Raw genomic sequence first — 10990 nt, forward strand, 5'->3', positions numbered from 1 at the left:
TAAATTTTTGCTAGTCTATTCACGTGGTTACGAGTTCTTCTCATAGGTTACAGATTGAGACCAGATGGTGGGCAAGACCAGTTAGTATTCCTCTGGATGAAAGAAAATGTACTGTATGTAAAGTGTCACTTCTATATAGAGTGTCAAATATATACGGTTTATGAAAAAAATTTGTACCAAAAACTGGCACACACCAAATGTGTTCAAATTGGTAGAACTTTTAAATTCAGAAATACGAATCATAAGAAAATTAATACATAATGCTTTTGAAAATAGAAAAACAATTTTGTAGGGCATATCTTTTTCAATGTAAGCAAGTGCTTGAACAGAACATGAGGTAAGGTTACACTTTAGGAGTGGTAACTGCAATGCATGTGAATTTCTTAGAAAATGTTAAGGTAGTTCTGCACGTTCGGATCGATTTTTTTCTACGATGTAGAATATGATTAAACTCTAATTTTCCAAAACTTCAGAAATACTTAGAAAATTCAGCAAATAAAAAAGATAAGGGTCGTGTGCTTGATGTTTTGCTAGATAGATTTGAAAACTTGGACCTCACGCAATTTTTCATAACGAGAGCCTAAGGAAATATCATAACTTCAATAACATTTTCGTTAATGGAATTTTCTCTACAATATAGATTGTAGATGTACAATGCTGGTTATAAACTATAAAGACAGGCTGCGTAAGCAGACCACCATGACAGAATTGGAATGTTTGTGAGAAAGGGCGTAAACCCAACCCAATGGATATCAAATGCAAAAGTGCAATAACTTATTTTTTCATCTGAGGTTTAACTTCAAGTCGTTTTGACTGTTTTATCCGCTCCATGTATGAACTAAAAGTAGATATTTTATTGTTTAAGCTAGGATCACACTGGCCCGGATGGGCTTGCGGATGAGTTCCTGATTCAAATCCCCGGATTAATTAACCTTATTAGAACTGGAATAAAACCGTAATAGCTCGTATTTTTATACTGGATGACTTACGAATGAGTTCCGGAGAGCAACCGTAACGCATCCGTAGAGCTCCTTACTCATATATATCCGTTCAGAAATCGGGGCATCTGGGGGCAAGGGTGCGAAGTTTTGAACATGTTCAAAATTTTGCCACGGATAATATATCCGTAAGTAATCCGTAATAAATCCGTAATAGTCCTGAAAAGATCGCAAAAGATCTTAAAAGATCGTAACAGTCCGGAAGACAATAACTGTGGTAAAAATACGAGCTATTACGGTTTTATTCCAGTTCTAATAAGGTTAATAAAGGTTCTGTTACAATTTTATTTGAGAGTTTTAACGTAACAAATTCACAAAACCCATTTTTAATAAGGTAGTTCTGCACGTTTGATAAACCGGAAGTGATGGCGTAACGTTATTTATCCGGAAAAAATATAGAATAAAGCCTGGATTCGGCGTACGAAAATGAAAATCATTTTATGAATTAATCGCAACCTGTGAGTAAATTTATTACAATGACACTGTTACTATATTTCTGAAGTCAAAATATGATATCAAAACATGACAAATTAAATAATCCAAAATGATTAGCGTGAAATGTGCGGTTCACTTTAATCATGGTCTGTATCTAAAAAAAATAAGCACACGGACCTATACATTTTGTTTCATAAAATTATAGGTCAGGTTTTTATTTATAACTGTGAGGAGTTTCATCAAAATCTACATTGTAGAAAAATTTCTATTCGCGAAAATGTTATAAAAGTTATGGTTTTCCCGTAGGCTCCCATTATGAAAAATTGCATGAGGTCCAAATTTTTCAAATTAGTCAAGCAAAAAATCAAGCACACGACCCTATCGTTTTTATTTGCTGAAATTTGTAGGTATATTCTGAAGTTTTGAAAAATCAGAGTTTAATCAAATCCTACATTGTAAAAAAAATTTCGATCCAAACGTGCAGAACTACCTTAATCCGGGGGTTTGAATCAGGAACTCATCCGCAAGCCCATCCGGGCCAGTGTGATCCTAGCTTAAACAATAAAATATCTACTTTTAGTTCATACATGGAGAGGATATAACTACTGCCTACTTTAAATATATTTTCTGATATATTCTTTTCCATCAAAGCTAGAATGAACATCTTGAAGCAAAAACAAATAATATTTATTTCCACCGTTTTTATTAGTATGTGTATTCTCTTTTCAAATTTAAATAACATGAATATTATGGCTGGATATAGCCGCTAAATCGCTGTCATTTTCAACTTTAGCTTGAAACAAATGAATGAACTGAAGTATATAAAATATGAAAGATCGGTGCCGTTTCCGAACATTTACGTCCCCCGAAACATGATCGCTTAGAGTCTGTCTATAAACGACACTATAAAAAATAAATAAAACAAACGGTAAAAAATTAATATGAATAAACGGTGGGGGGCGGGGGGAGGCATTTTAAACCATGGTAAACAAATATGTGCAATTCAGATTTTAAAATAATTCCAGTTTTGAAACTTCGAATACAACTGACCTTTAGAAATACTCTCTTGTCTTATTCATCGAGTCAAAAAATACAACCACCCCTCATGTCGGACCGAATGGCACAATGGTTGGAGCGTTCGCCCGTCAATCGAGCGATCATAGGTTTGGTGTCCGGTGCAATCACTCTGTCCCTGACGTGACTAATGTTTTATAGTGAGACAGTGAAAAAAGAGTTTAGTACTTGTAAAAATGTTGCAGAAAACGGGCGTAAAACCCCAAAACAATAATTATTCCAGGCCAATTCTGACTTTTCAGCTGGTCGAAATATGCACAGTCAAAACGACTTGAAGTTAAACCTCAGATGAAAAAATGTACGGACATGAAAAAAATAAGTTACTGCACTTTTGCATTTGATATCCATTGGGTTTACGCCCTTTCTCACCAACATTCCAATTTTGTCATGGCGGTCTGCTTACACAACCTGTCTTTATAGTTTATAACCAGCATTGTACATCTACAATCTACATTGTAGAAAAAATTCCATTCACGAAAATGTTGTTGAAGTTATGATATTTCCTTAGACTCTCGTTATGAAAAATTGCTTGAGGTCCAAGTCTTTCAAATCTATCTAGCAAAACATCAAGCACACCCCTATCTTTTTTTTTTGCTGAATTTTCTAAGTATTTCTGAAGTTTTGGAAAATTAGAGTTTAATCATATTTTACATTGTAGAAAAAAATCGATCCGAACGTGCAGAACTACCTTAACATTTTCTAAGAATTTGACATGCATTGCAGTTACCACTCCTAAAGTGTAACCTTACCTCAAGTTCTTTATCAATTGAATTAAGGGGAAAACTCATATATCTCTGACATTATCAAAATACAGTAACTCTGATTGACAGTGTAAAGTGTGAAAAATTTAGAAGTAAAAAAACATATTTACATACACTCACACATATTATTACATCTATCATGAAGCACATATTAACATATAATTCCAAAGATTACGAAGACAGCTAAACTCTTATAAAACATATAATCATTATTAAACACAGATACATATTACTACAAAGATTATACGTGGCTTAACGAGATAAAACAGTTTACCTTTACCGAAAGGATAAAAAACAAGAGAAAGGTTAGCTGAATGTGTTTCATCCCATCAAAATAGTACAAAATTCAGATTTTTTATTCAGACTTTTTGATAACCATTAGCGTAAGAATTTGATGCTTAAAACAAAAAGTCATTTCTAAAACTTCGCTTTATATTAAGATGAATGCATAATGTGCACTTGCTCACATTGAAAAAGATATGCCCTACAAAATTGTTTTTCTAATTTCAAAAGCATTATGTATGAATTTTCTTATGATTCGTATTTCTGAATTTAAAATTTCTACCAATTTGAACACATTTGGTGTGTGCCAGTATTTTTGGTACAAATTGTTTTCATAAATCCGTATATATTTGACACTCTGTATAGAAGTGACACTTGACATACAGTACATTTTCTTTCATCCAGAGGAATACTAACTGGTCTTGCCCACCATCCGGTCTCAATCTGTACCCTATGAGAGGAATTATACTTCAACATTGAAAAAATAAGGTCGAATGCTGTGTTTCAGTTTTGAATTTTGCTTACTCCATTTAAAAATAACCTTAGGGCAGACGTAAAACCCACCTAAATTTCTTCCCCAATATATAATCTAAGAATGAAAGCAAAATAGAGAACTTTCACCGCGCGATCAAACATTTTTTCCCAGTCAAGGTAAGCAACATACAGTTTTTGTTTAGCCAATGTTTTGGAAATACTAGTAAGAGCTTGTAGAATATAAATACAATCAACTGTTGATTTACTGATTGTCAATACATTTTTCATGTTTTTCGGACCATTCTGTTAAGCGATTAACCACAAGTTTTGAATAGTTTTTGATAATATATTATTTATGGTTATACCTCTATAATTTTTGGCTTCGCTGGACTGCCGCCTTTATAAATCGGAATAATAATAATCTCTTCCCAGCTTTCAGGACAAATACCATCAGTAAATATTTTATTTTATTATATGTTCTAAAAATAACCTAAATTTCATTGGCCGAAATCGCTCATCATCTTTCAAAATATATTTCATGTTTAATGGTTAGTGGGTTTTCCCCATTAAACAAAATTTTCTAAAAAAAGAATGGAAGTTGAACTGACATGTAGCTCTAGTTACAATATGAACAGTACAGGCTGTGTTACCCTAGTCAATGATAACTGGCCAAAATGCTCAGGTTAAATCAACTACAATATATTTCAGAGATAAGAAACTGTATGCACAATGAATCGAGGAATTTTAAGTGTCTTCATTTAAACTTTAATAAGTTTTTACAAAGTTATTGTTACTTTCAAACATTAAATATGTTGCAACAAATATTTGTTACTTATTCATAAACCTGAACCCATATAATAAAACAGTTATTGACTCTTGAGCCATTGGATATGATGTGATACTCACCGGACGAGAACAATATTGACCTCGGCTATCGCCTCAGTTAATATAACACTCTTCCGGTGAATATCACATCATATCCAATGGCTCAAAAGTCAATCGCCTCGGTCAATATTACCCTCTTCCGGTGAATATCACATCATATCCAATGGCTCAAGAGTCAATAATTGTATAATATAGACTGATTAAAAAAAGGTGGTATTATGTAAAGGAGAAAAGCCGAAAACTGTCCATTATGTGAAATGGACAAATCGAGGCGCAACGCGCCGAGATTGTCCATTCTTTCACATAATGGATAGTTTGAGGCTTTTTGCTGGCTTAAAACATGGTCCTCACGAAAAAATCAAGATTGTCATGATGTTATATAATGTCTCTAATATTGCCCTCTTTGAGGCAAAGACAATTCATTGATTTGTGAAAATACCAAGTCAAATAGAGCTTAAATTAGAGACTGCATATAAATATTTATTGCAGTTAAAAGTTTTTTAAACACTAATGATATTCAAGTTTCGAACATATCTCATTTTGTCATATTTATAAATGATTTGAAGTACCTTTACAAAAAGTAAAATTTAACTTGGCCTTATGATGTATGTATTAATAGTTGTCCATGCTTTGTTCGTGCTGAGTTTGCAGTTTTATATAAATCAAGTACTTTAATAAATGACGGGTCCTGGTGAAAACATTCTAAAATGTATGTATATGTATTTTATATCATTATTAGAAAACAATCGTTCTTATCTCGTAATTACGGGATCTTCTATCAATTTTATTAGAAGAAAATTATCAGTATCACATGAGATCTTTACTCGTTATGACTCATATCTCGTTTTTACGAGAAAATATTTCGTTATTACAATAAATAATACCGTAATTGCAAGACAATTGTATTCAGCTTTAATTAAGATCTTTACGGCCAAATGTTCTTGTAATACCGAAACGTGCAGTAAAACTTTAGGGAACTTTACGTTGTTTTTTCTTCTTCTTTTTGTCTTAGTAGTAGAAAGGTGAAGTTGCACATTTCTTGGTAGGACTGCAACAAATGTCAATTATGGCACAAATTAAACCAATTTAACACGAACAGTGCGTGAGAAAGATAGGTCTTCAATATTTGAAAAAATAAGGAAAATTGTGTTTTAGCTCGACTACTCAGTTTGTTTAATTCTGCCCATTGTTTTCTCGTTTAGGGCACAACCATTATTTTATTTGGAGACCATACGCCGCTTTTCATAGAACTGCACTCTGCGCATCATTGAAGGTTCCATGTGCACCGTCGTATGAATACATCTGCGGATGTCTCCAAATTACATTCTGGTACTTATAACATGTGTAAATGTTGAGTTCTGCTCAACCCGGGGTTAAGGGCGTGGACGGGAGCTTGCACTTCCACTACCGTCCATGAACAGGCTGAATCAAACCGAGCCTGCAACATTTTCGTGTACGACCTGTGGTTTTCCACTTTTTATTTCATCCATGCGTCGGCGTCCGCGTCGGCGTCCCGATTTGGTTAAGTTTTTGTATGTAAGCTGGTATCTCAGTAACCACTTGTGGGAATGGATTGAAACTTCACACACTTATTCACTGTGATACTTTGACTTACACTGCACAGGTTCCATAACTCTATTTTGTATAACTTTTTATTAAGGTTTTATATGTAAGCTAATATTTCAGTACCTACTTATGGAAGTGGATTGAAACGTCACACACTTGTTCATTGTGATGATCTGACATGCAGGGCTCAGGTTTCATAACTCTACTTTTTTACAAAATTATGCCATTTTTTCGACTAATCAGTTGCTTGTAAAACTTTTTGTATGTTAGCTGGTATCTCAGTACCCACTCATGGGAATGGATTGAAACTAACACAATTGTCAATTGTAATGAGCTGATATACATTGTACAGGTTCTATAACCCTTTTTGCAATTTAACAAAATTATGCACCCCCCCCCCACCCCCCTTCGACATGCCATACCAGTTGTATATCTGCGATACTTTTCTATTGCGCTTTAGGAGTACACAAAAAGGACTTTACTACTTTCTAACGGTTGAAGATTTAAACTAACATTCTGTAATTACTTTGGCAAATTGTTTGATTTTCATTTGACTGATAATTTGTGGGGCGATTTGGGTTAAGGTCATACGTTCCTCTTCAGGGTTTTATAAATGCAGTTACAAGTTCTGTAAAACGTTGCAGTTTATATTTTGAAACTTTCGAATTACATAGGTTGATGTACTCACACCCTCTCAACGTACAAGGTTGTTACTATACCTGTCCATTATTAACCTGTACCTGTCCATTCTTAAAGTATCCATTATTTTAAGAATGGACAGTTACAGGTTAATAATGGACAGGTATAGTAAAATAATAGTGTGTTTAGAACGGTATCGGTACAATAACCTATATAATGGACAAAACTAACAAAGGATTATATCACAACCGTGTTTTAAATCAAAAGAATGCTTCAAAACTTCTGCAATACGATGATCATTTCCGGGGCTTTTTGAATTATTTTGGGCAAAAACTCTGCATTTTTCAGTTCATTCATAGTAAAGTCCGAATCTAGATCCGTATCATGTGTTTGATTTATTCTCGGATCCGTGTTGTTTTGTTTCCCGACCGGCTGTGATCCGTACAAGTCATTAAAATGCGAGTGCAAGCTGTTTATATTTAAAGTATCTGATTGAACATTATTTCTTTTAGATTGTATATTTATTTTTTTCAGAAAGATTTCGGGCTTGTCTTAGCTAAATTTGCAATTTGAACACACGCTTTTTTTTAAAACTAGTTTTACATTTACGTTTTGTTTTTATATGTTTACGTTTTTTAATAAGAAATATTTCCTTGTTACTAGTTGTTTTATTTCGAAAATAATTTTAAACCTAAATCTTGACAAAAGATTTCATACTTTTTTAAGTATTATTCATTTTTACATAAACCTTGGGCATGTCAATTTTACCCATGGACCCTATGGGAAATAAGCTTTTAGCTTAATGGGTTATCCATAGGAACATAGTACAACCTTTTTTAACGTTTAGTAGTCATCTCCCTTTTGGTCATAAGTAAAAGTACGCTATGAACTTAGGTTTTATACGCAGACTGACTAACTTTTAATTCTTATAATGTCTTGTTTTAATGGTGATTCTTAGTATTTGCCACTTTTTCATTTATTTGTTTGTCTTGTACGTATTGTGTACTATGTCCTAAAATAAATAATTATAATAATAATCATTATTATTATTTCTAGCTTTATTGTATTCCTTATGAGCCGTAAAAGTATTGAAAGTACTATTTTAAGTATTTGTTAGTATATATTGAATGCGTTGTCCTGCATAAACGATGTGAATGACCGAACCGAATCATCTACTGTTATCCAAATTGCTTGTCAATCGGTCAAGAATGTCTATGTTGTCCAATAATTTGATACGGAACGTATCGGTGCGTGATTCATCCCATGCTAAAATAGTTCGCAAGTACTATTGTCACGTGGTACAACAGGTGGGCGTTTTCGTTCTATACGTATACGCAAAGCACAATGGTCAGACCACGTGTATCAAGCACTTTGTTTACCCTTTTGGGAATGTAAATATTATGTTCTAAGACTGTGTCGCATTCTAAAAATCTATCGTAAACAATATAATCTGATTAGTTCGATATTCTACAATAAAAGTCACCGTTTAAAAATACTTTGCCTTGTGTTTTATACTTTTCAACGCCAGCTTCTCTTTGTTCAAACATATCAGTATCGAACTGGTTTAGCTCTGTATACTCGTATATGCGTATTGCATAAAATACATCAGTATCAAAACAAAAAAGACTTTTACAAAATTTGACACAAACTATACCACACTGGTGTTTTTCTATGATATGTACTTTATCTCTTAAATTTGATTTATACGGTAATGTACGGATATTCCTCCACTATACCGTCCTTTTCTTATACCTGGAGATTATTACCAAATAAATTATTCGAGCAATAACCTTGAAGCTCTAGATTATAATGTGATTTTTCAGATAACCATGTTTCTAGAAATATTAACACATCGTGTTTACTAATACTCTCAAGAAAGTCTGAGTCAGCTTATTTTCTGACTAGTCCATTGACATTCCAGCACAAAATGTCCAGCTGCTCTCCGTGACACCTTCATGCGGTTTCGGTCGAGCTAGGTTTGTATCGTTTACCATTTACATACAACTTACCAGCAGTAAGTCTAACACTGTTTCTTTTTTCCTTTTCGGTTTTTATGATTGGGTACAGTGTCTTTCTCGCGTCGCCTCATTCCCTCGGTAGTTGTACCACGATTGGTCGCCTTCAGTTCACTGTCTTTTCAACATTTTCTATTTTAGCTACAGAGCGTTTGAAACTTTTTATATCTTCCATGATATTTGATACCCATGGCGGGGACTGAGTGCTAGGGGGCGAAGCTACATGCATTGGAAATGGAGTCGTTGGAGACTGCATATACGGAAAACTCATGTTGCCTGGTTCAAATGTGAAATATTCAGGCGATGTTGGTAAACAATGAAATCGCTTACTCTGAATCGTTATACTGTCCGAATTGTCCGAATCTATGTGTGTAATACCTGTCCCTGTTTAACAGATTTAAACTTTGTTTTTACTGTCCGCTACACTACCCGGGAACAATGGGGAAATTTGTTTTCGTTATTCAGCTTTAGTTTTCTTTCCAAAGTTCTTTTTTCTGAATTTTTCTTTGGCGGCATGAAGTTAATACTATTTTCAACAGTTCTGTGTAGAATAAAGCATTTTTAAATCCACAGATAACACTTAATTTGCCCTTTATTCCACATATATATCCCCGCTTAAAATCCATGTCTCGTCTACCCGGCGCATGCGTAAACAAAACACAGAAAGATGGATAAATCACGGAAGAATACTATGTTTAATTCCGTGGATAAATGTTTAAGTTCTCACATTATTACGCATGCAAAAACCGTGAATGATTTTTAACGGTTAGCTTTTGTTTTTTCAGACTTTTGCCACCTGAAGACCACTAGATACAATAGATTGCACTAAACAATTTAGTGAATTTGCAAATTAATTAAGACCTTTGCACACAGAGGAATTTCAGCTTTCACAACCTTTATATTAAAGAGTTTCAAACCCATGTAAGCATAAAACATATTTACTTAAGACATACTTTATCATACTGATCTCGTACATTTGTATTTCTTTCTGTGTAATTATCTAGAAAAGATAAATCATAATCAGCAGATGATATATTTTGCTAATTTAAGAGACAAATATGCCTTTTCTTACTTTTCTTGAAAATATATTGCTGAACCCTGATTTCTTTGTTCTTCAAAAACAAAGAGCCTGTTACTTTTGCGCCAAAGATTTACAGCAAATTTGCGGCAAACACATTTGCATAATTGTTTGCAGCAAAGTCGTCGCAAACTAATTTCCATAAACAGTTTGCCAAAAGCTCGCCAGAACATTGACAGAAAGTCGCCAGAACGGTTTTGGCGAATTCGCCGCAAACTTTTACCATGCAAATTTAACGCAAACTAATTTGCATGGTAAAATTTTGCCAAAATAAAAGAAAGTTTGCGGCAAATTCACCGCAACGTTCGGCGGAAGCCTGATATTTTGGTAATGGCAGTGTTGGATGTGCAAAAGATTACATATGTCTTTCTTTGTCCAGCACTGATATGTTATTACAATGCAGACTCATATTGACCAAACTGATTGAAATGTGATATAACTTAAACGTAGTTTACATTCTGCGGACATGTTTTGTTTTTTTGGCCCTATGTAAAATGCTAAGAATCAGGCCAATTGTAAATTCATCTAAAAATAATTTATTTGTCTCGTTATATTTTATAACTCTTATGAAATGGTCGCAAAATGCATTTTATATTTAAGAAATATTTTATAGCAAAACGATGCTTTATCACTATTTATACATTATAGGCGGTTATACGCCGGGCGTAATGATTTCCCGAGGGCGCAGCCCGAGTGAATTATTTCGAACGACGTATAACCACCCGAGTGTATAAATAGTGATAAAAGCATCGTTTTGCTATAAATTATTTCGATTCTAATATG

At 33.8% G+C, this 10990-nt stretch overlaps 1 protein-coding gene across 1 annotated transcript in view; it reads right to left on the reverse strand.

The window, feature by feature from the left end:
- Positions 1 to 10990, reverse strand: part of LOC123557560 (uncharacterized) — a 95384-nt gene that overhangs the window by 13036 nt on the left and 71358 nt on the right. The gene's annotated exons all lie outside the window — the stretch shown is intronic.

Source organism: Mercenaria mercenaria, chromosome 5 (assembly GCF_021730395.1).
Source record: "Mercenaria mercenaria strain notata chromosome 5, MADL_Memer_1, whole genome shotgun sequence".
Taxonomy (NCBI): Eukaryota; Metazoa; Mollusca; class Bivalvia; order Venerida; family Veneridae; genus Mercenaria; species Mercenaria mercenaria.